This window comes from Ictidomys tridecemlineatus, chromosome 16 (assembly GCF_052094955.1).
Source record: "Ictidomys tridecemlineatus isolate mIctTri1 chromosome 16, mIctTri1.hap1, whole genome shotgun sequence".
Taxonomy (NCBI): Eukaryota; Metazoa; Chordata; class Mammalia; order Rodentia; family Sciuridae; genus Ictidomys; species Ictidomys tridecemlineatus.
Window position 1 is genome coordinate 20,742,226 of NC_135492.1, and position 7,231 is coordinate 20,749,456.

The 7,231-nt window shown below is 47.7% G+C and overlaps 1 protein-coding gene across 1 annotated transcript in view; it reads right to left on the minus strand.

Moving 5' to 3' along the window:
• Positions 1–5,159: 5,159 nt before the first annotated feature.
• LOC144371240 (uncharacterized) overlaps positions 5,160–7,231 on the minus strand; it is a 109,510-nt gene continuing 107,438 nt past the window's right edge. The window contains exon 5 of the mRNA XM_078033653.1: positions 5,160–6,391. The gene's annotated coding sequence lies outside the window, so the exon portion shown is untranslated. The remainder of the gene's footprint in view (positions 6,392–7,231) is intronic.

The window sequence follows — 7,231 nt, forward strand, 5'->3', positions numbered from 1 at the left end:
TTGAGCTTGTGTGAGGGCTTCATAGGGTTTGCAAAAACTCCAGGTCAGATGGTCCTGCATGAAGTTTAGCTCCTAGTGGTCTCCTACACAGCATAAGGGCCAAGGAGAAACCCACTTCCACACAGAAGATGGGAAGCTACCTTATGAAGATGATAGTAGGTGTGGGACCCTCTTGCTAGGACCCTTTTTCTATTGGGCCAAAACTGTGCTCTGAATGTGCTTGCTGAGAAGAGCTTGGAATTTCCTGACTGAAGCAGTTCATGCAAGCTACTCCACTTGCAGGAACAAAGTGTGTTCTTGTTGAGCACTTTGGGCTGTCCCAGGTTGAACTAGAGTGTGTCAGAAGCACTTGTAATGATTGGCATTCACGGTTTCACATTGAAGCCTCTGTGCCATCTGTCAACCACTGATGTCTGCAAGTGGGAATCCTGCCTTTCAATGAGTTTTCTGAAAAAGTAGGAGTTTTGAAGAACTGATCTTCTCAGCATTCCCCTTGGCTCCCCCAGTTGGGTGATGTCAATTATACAGACTTCCTTGGGAGCACACATTTTATATTGGGCTGGAATTGGACTCTGGATGTGATTGCTGAAAATAGCTGGGGAATGGGAGAATGGAAGCTGTTTGCTGCAAGCAGTTTCAATTTGCTTTGTTGATTAACTTTGTTGTAAGTGAGCACATGCTATTTTTATTTTCTGTGTTACCTAGAAGAAAGCAAAACTGCTTCTTACAGGTGACAGGCATGCTTACACATTGAAGCCTCTGTGCCATTGATAAAAAAACAGTTCACTCATGTGGGTACCTGCACTTCAAGTGAATGTTGTAAACAAGTGTGACAAATGGATGTCAGTGAGACTTTGGAGAACTGATCTTCTCAGCTGGTCCTCTTTTTCCCTGCAAGTTGATGATGCTAGATTCAAGAGAACTCTTTCTGGCACCCTTCGTGTTTCATGCCTGAACTGTGCTCTGAAAGTTCTTGAGGAGAACAGCTTAGAAGTGCAGAAGTGAAGCTGTTTGTGGAAGCAGCTTCAAGTGGCACAAGCTAACTTGTTCTCAGTAAGCACATGGGGATTTTTTCCCTGGTTGAAGCAGTGTGAATGAGAACGGCTTCTCAGAGCTGCTAGGGATGTTTGCATTTTGCAAACTTTGCCATCTGTCACCCAGAGTTCCTTGCATGAAACCTGCATTTCCAGTGTTTTCAGAAAAGTCTGATGAGTGAGTTTCCATGGAATTTTGTGGAATTGTTTTTTTCAGCAGTCTTCATTACCTTCTCAAAATTGGTGACCCTGGTGAAAGGACTCACTTGTCAGCCCACATTGTATTTTGGGCCTGACCTCGGCTCTGAATGTACTTGCTGTACTTCCCATCTTTCCTCTCTCTGGTCCACTCCTCAGATCCCATCCTCCTTTCAATAGGGCCTCTTCCAGGAAGCCTGCCCATGTGCCTCCCACTTGAATTAAACTTCTCCAGTGTACTTGTTTTCAAAGCAGGGACTCCAAGGACAGAGGGCTCTCCATTCTGCACACTGAAATTTCGCAGCAGGGAGGACTCCTCCATGCTTGGATGGCAGGGCTGTGATCACCTGGAAGGTGGAAATAGGAGGCTTCCAGGGGTCTGGTGGTGTTCGTAGCCAGGGTACTGGTGACTGCAGTGCTTTTAATCTATGGGCCTCAAGGAGCCTTATGCTGCAGGTTTGTGTACTTCTGCATGTGTATGCACACAGTTCTTCATGTGGGAGAAAAAGCAATGTCCCCAAAGTTTGCTTTATATTATACTCAACTGGTAATTTACAAACCCCAGTGTCCCATCTTAGCCCAGAGCCATTCCATCAGCCCAGGGCCAGTGGGTGGTCCAGCGGTCAGTACTATGTACAGCTCCCAGGTGGCTCCAGTGTGCAGCTGAATTTGAGAGCCAATGTACCGTAGGATTTTCCCTTGAGGTTAGAATTCATTGACTTCCTCTTATGTCATTTCACTGGTTCAGGATATTCCTCGTCTCATGAACTATTCTGTAAAATCTTCAAGTTAGCCATCTCTGGTCATTTCTTCCCTCTGATGGCACCTGGTTCAACAGCTTGTTGTTAGGTGGGGTCAGTCATGGGAAGTCCTGAGTCACAGAGAGGGACAGGAAGACCATAATGTGGAATGGTGGTGTAGAGAGTAAGGGTGGGGCCAGAGCCCACACTGTGGTTAGGGTAGGGAAGGGATCTGAAGAGACTACCTTGAAAGTGAGTTCTGGCTGCTTTAACCAGAATCAGGGCCTGGAATTGGAAGCCATGACAGGGCTTCTGACTAGAAAAGACACATCCTTCTGGGTTGAGTTGGAGGTCCATCCAGGCAGAGGAAAAGAGAGAGGATGCAGGAGAGGTGGAGGGTCTAGATTACAGAGGAGCTCCATCATCATATCATAGAGTGTGAATTTGTTTCTTCCAGTTGTTGGTAAATGCTAATTCATTCACGTGTTACATTCACATCCACCTCGTCCATTGGAAAGGCCGCTCAACCACCACAGGCAGTGATATGTTGGTGGATGTGTGCATTCTAAAATGAGGTGAAGTTGGCGCCAATAGAGTGTGTGGGCACTCAGGCATTGGCAAGCTTGCTATGGAGAGTGAATCCTCTAAATGTTATTGGGCTGCTTTTGAAAGCTCGTGTGGTTTGGCTAGACGTAGAATGCTTCCACACAATTTAGCATGGTGTATATTTTAGAGAGCATGATCACTGAGGGGCAGGTTGCTGGTGTGAAGCCATGAGCATTAACATCTATTAAGTTTCTCACCTGGAGTTGGCTACCTACAACTGGTGACAGTGTTTTGCTACTGCTGAGCAATACTGAACAAGTCTCTGGGCCAGTAATTTATTGCTGAACTACATCACCAACAAAAAGACACTGAGTGTAGGTGAGGACCAGAAGAGCCCAGGAACCACCTGACAGCAGCCCTGAAGTCCTGAGCTCTGGTACATCATATGCCAACTCAACTGGGTATCAACCTTGTCTTCCTGAGCTCATTAGAACTGTGTGCTTCAACTTTCAGAAGCAAATGCAGAATGATAGAATCTTCTCTGAGGACACTTTTCTAAGTCTTGTTTGCAGCACATCTTCTAAGTCTTATTTGCAGCATGTCTTCACTGGAATGAGTAGTCATTTGACATTCTGTTGTACTTAAAATTTCATGAGATTCTACCCTACTTGGTAGGTTCTGTGAAAGTGACTCGGCCTGAATGCATTTTACGTGCCAAAATATGGCTTGTCTTTTCTCCTAAACCTATCAGGGCAGTCAGAGCAGCCAAGGAGTACTATAAATTCAGGCATAAAATGGCCAGATAGACTGGGATCACTGTACATCTTTCTAGAATCTTCTTTCATGCTCTGGCTTCCCTGAGGTAAAGTGTGGAGACTCTGTGATCCAGATTTGTTAGCAAGTAGTTTTCTTGGGAGGTTATGCTAGAAAACTCCAGTTGGGAACAGGAAGTGATTAGGAACTGCCAGTTGTTGTCACTAAGTGACTAAGCACAGTCCTGCTAAGGAGTGCTGGGTGTCCATGTAGATCATGCTGCTAATAGAAGCCCTCTTACAGGGTGAGAGAGCTGGGAGTTCTCCACCCCCTCCTGCCAGCCATGACGGGAAGCTGCTGCTGGCCTTCACTGTAGGCAAATGGGCTATGGTGCTGGGGGCTGGAGGTCAGCTGGGGTGTGAAGAAATGGCATAGTGCTGGACAATGTCATCCAGCTTTGAATCCCCAGACTGGGATCTTTAGCAGGGCAAGGACAGAGACTGTACTCAATGCAGCGTCTACTTCTCAGCATAGTGCCAGGCACACAGCAGACCTTCATCAATACCCGTGGAATGCGCTGGCTCGCCCCAACCCTGCTCCAGGCCTCTCTCAGCTGGGCTCTCTGCTGGTCCTGTCTGTTCTAGTGTATTCAGCTCTTGCTTATTCGTATTTCGCTTTCCTGAATTGTTTTCTCTTTCTCCACACTCCTGTGGTCACTCTTTTCCCACACTCCTGTGGTCACTCTTTCTCCACACTCCTGTGGTCACTCTTTCTTCACACTCCTGTGGTCCCAAATGGCTGTCTGGTGGGGCTGTGGCAGAGAGATCTCATTACTACCAGAGATGGAGTTTTTAAACCAAATAAGACACGTGCTCTGCTACTAAGGATGGTCTTCAGCATAAGGTGAGGTAGAAGGTTTGAAATTAGGATTGTCCTCCCAATCTTAAGGCATGTAATCCCTGTGTGCAGACCAGGAAGTGCCCTGGGAAGAAAGGAAGGTATGGGTTTGGAATCAGAGACCAGCATGAGAAGAACACTTTCACTGCTTACTGGATAATGATTTGGGGGATGTTCTGTAACCTCTTGGGGCCTCAGTGTTTCCATATCTGAAATGGGGATAGTTGTATGACTGACTTCAGGAGGTGGGTAGAGAGAATCCTAGAAGTAGAAGAAGAAAACCCACAGCATCTGTGAAGCACCCCGCCCCCATCTTTAGTCTTTCCATGATTTTCTAAGCATGTGTTGATTGGCTGTTGGTTACAGCATGCCTGTAGATCTACCTGAGGTCCCGTCTAATCCACACGGACGGAGAAGCTCACTTTTGCCCAGTTGCCACATTTGCAAGGACACCTTCTAATAGAATTGGATCTAGGAAGCTGGGGTCCCTTTGCAGAACATACAGGATCCACAGCAAAGTTCAAGCCCTGAGACAGAGGGCTTCTGCTGTTGTCCTCATGTCCTCGTGGGCACTGGACACTGGACACTGGGCCTTTCTCCACCGATGTTCATTGAGAGCCTGGTCCAGGCCAGGCCAGGGCTCCCTGCTGAGGATGTGGCAGAGAATGAAGCACATGCCTGGCTGGCTTATAGGGGACTCAACAATCGGGGGGAAGACAGGCCAGTGATGGTGAAGACAAGACCAGTTAGTTGACTTGTCTGAAGGTCTTGGAGCCAAGCACTCTTCTAAGCACCTTATCATAAAAGCTTTCTCATCCCTCAATAGTTGCAGGAGGAACAGTGCTTTGGTTGTCTGCTGACACGAGTAGGAGACTGCGGCAAGGTCCCTTGATCACTCCCAGGTGGTCCTGGAGTCAAGATCGGCCCTGCCCCAGGTAACTGCTCCCGGCCGACAATCTGTGTCCTGGAGAAAAAGCCGCTACACACGAGATGCCTTTTCGAATGCTCGGTTTATTCACGCCAGGTTCATCACATCACAGGAGGCACAGGAACAGAGGCTGGCGGGACTCAGTTCGCTCGATGTTGACCCACCGACATAGTGGGTCTGAACTGGCCAAAGAGCTCAGCCTTTCTGGTCTTTAAATACTATAGTTGTTTACAACACTTCAAACCAAAAACATGTTTATTTCATAACTTCTATTTCTTATCCTATCTTAACAGATTGTGTCTATATTGCATCACATCTTGCTTACATCTTGCTTATCTAAATTCTCACCTTTGTTTGTACTAAAATACATCAAAATATGTTTACCTTATATCCTTATCTATTTCACACACTTTTCTAGCTTAGGCACCTTTCTTCATCCAAACATGTTTACTTCAAACTCTCCTGTCATTTGTTTATTTCAAATTCTCCTGTCATCCCCATTTTTCATAGGTGACAACTGAGGCACTGAAAGATCAGGTCACTTGGCCAAGATCATGGAGACAGCACAGGGGGAAGTGTTGGCTGCAAACCCTCCCAGGTGGCTCCAGCTTTGGGCTCTTTATCACCCACAGCCTGTAATCTCTTGGTCATGCTGTGGCCGCTGTGACTTCTCTGTCACCAAATAGTGATTCACTGCAGGGCCTTTCCCGAGTCCTCTTCCACCTCGGAGTGCCTGTGTCTCACAGAGAGTTAACCAGTTTCCTGGGCCCCACTGGAGTTCGTGGTTTTGCCAGTCTGGGGTGGGGTCTGAGAATGTGTGTTTGTAACAAGGTCTCAGGTGACCCTGAAGCTGATGGGTCTCAACAGAGGTGACTTTCCCCCTCCCCTCGGGTCATTTGACAATGCCTGGAGACCTTTTGTGTTATCACAAGTCAGGGGTGCTGGTGCACAACTCAGGTAGAGGCCATGGGTGCTGCTGAATGTCTACACTGCACAGGGGAAGACCTCTACAGACTAAGAAGGATCTGGCCTGATGGGCCAAGGGCGCCAAGGTGACCAACCCAGTGTGGAGTACAAGCACATGAACTTGGGTGTGTGCAGATATAGCCTCGGGGCTTCTTTCAAAGTGTCTTCTGTCAGTGCAAAACTCCAGCACCTCTGAGTGGCAGTGTTTCTCACAGGCTCTGAGCAGGGATGCTGGTGCTGCTGACCAAGCGACTCCACTTTGAGTAGCCAAAGTGAAGTGGAGTTCTTAGGACACCATGAAGTTCTCAGAAACACAAAGTGGACATCTCCTGTATTAGATCAGAAGAAAAGAAACTCTGAGTTGGAATAATCCCCTTTCGACTCACCTAGTTGCAAGTTTGCCCCTAAAGCAGCGCTGAGACAGCGGGGCCAGGTGGGGGACAGAGCTCCACTCCTCTCCTAGCCGCAGGCAGAGGCCTGCTGAAAATGAGGAGGGAGCAGAGGTGGGTGAGAACTGCCTTGCTTCAGTCCCTAAGCATCCAGTCAAGTCTATTGTCACCTGAAGTGGTGTCTTCTTCTCCAGGGCCCACGCTAGCATTGGGGTTTGCATCTGCCTGACTTTCAGTTCTGCAAATGGAAGGTGGGAACTGGCTGCTTGAGACACGGTTGCTCTCTTGGGAGAGGGTGTGGGAGAAATGACAGGAACCCCAGCCCTCCAGAGCCCGCACCCCTGCCCCTGTGATAAATGGCAGCATTAACAAGGTTTGGTTGAGAGGGTTCCCCAGATTTGTGACTTCCCATGTCCGCCAGCAGATGTCACTATGGCTGGCAGAACAGAAGGCCTTTCAAGAGTGAGCTGGGGTGTGGGGGAGCAGAGGGGGAAAAAATGGCATCAAATAGAAGGCAGAAGCCCAAACTACCCTTGGCCTAGTGGGATATAGTCCATACTATCATTTTAGGAATGGGGGACATTCTCCAATAAACCCACTATCTGGTCATGTCATTGAGGTCCTGCTTTTGAGATTTAGGCAGAAATTCTCCAATGAAACACAAAGTTCCCGGCTTCTCTCAACTGAGAAAGTCTCCAGGTTTTGGCTCCTGGCCTATATGTATCATGAAACATTTTCTTGAAGAAAACAAATACTTTGCACTGACTAAACATATATTTG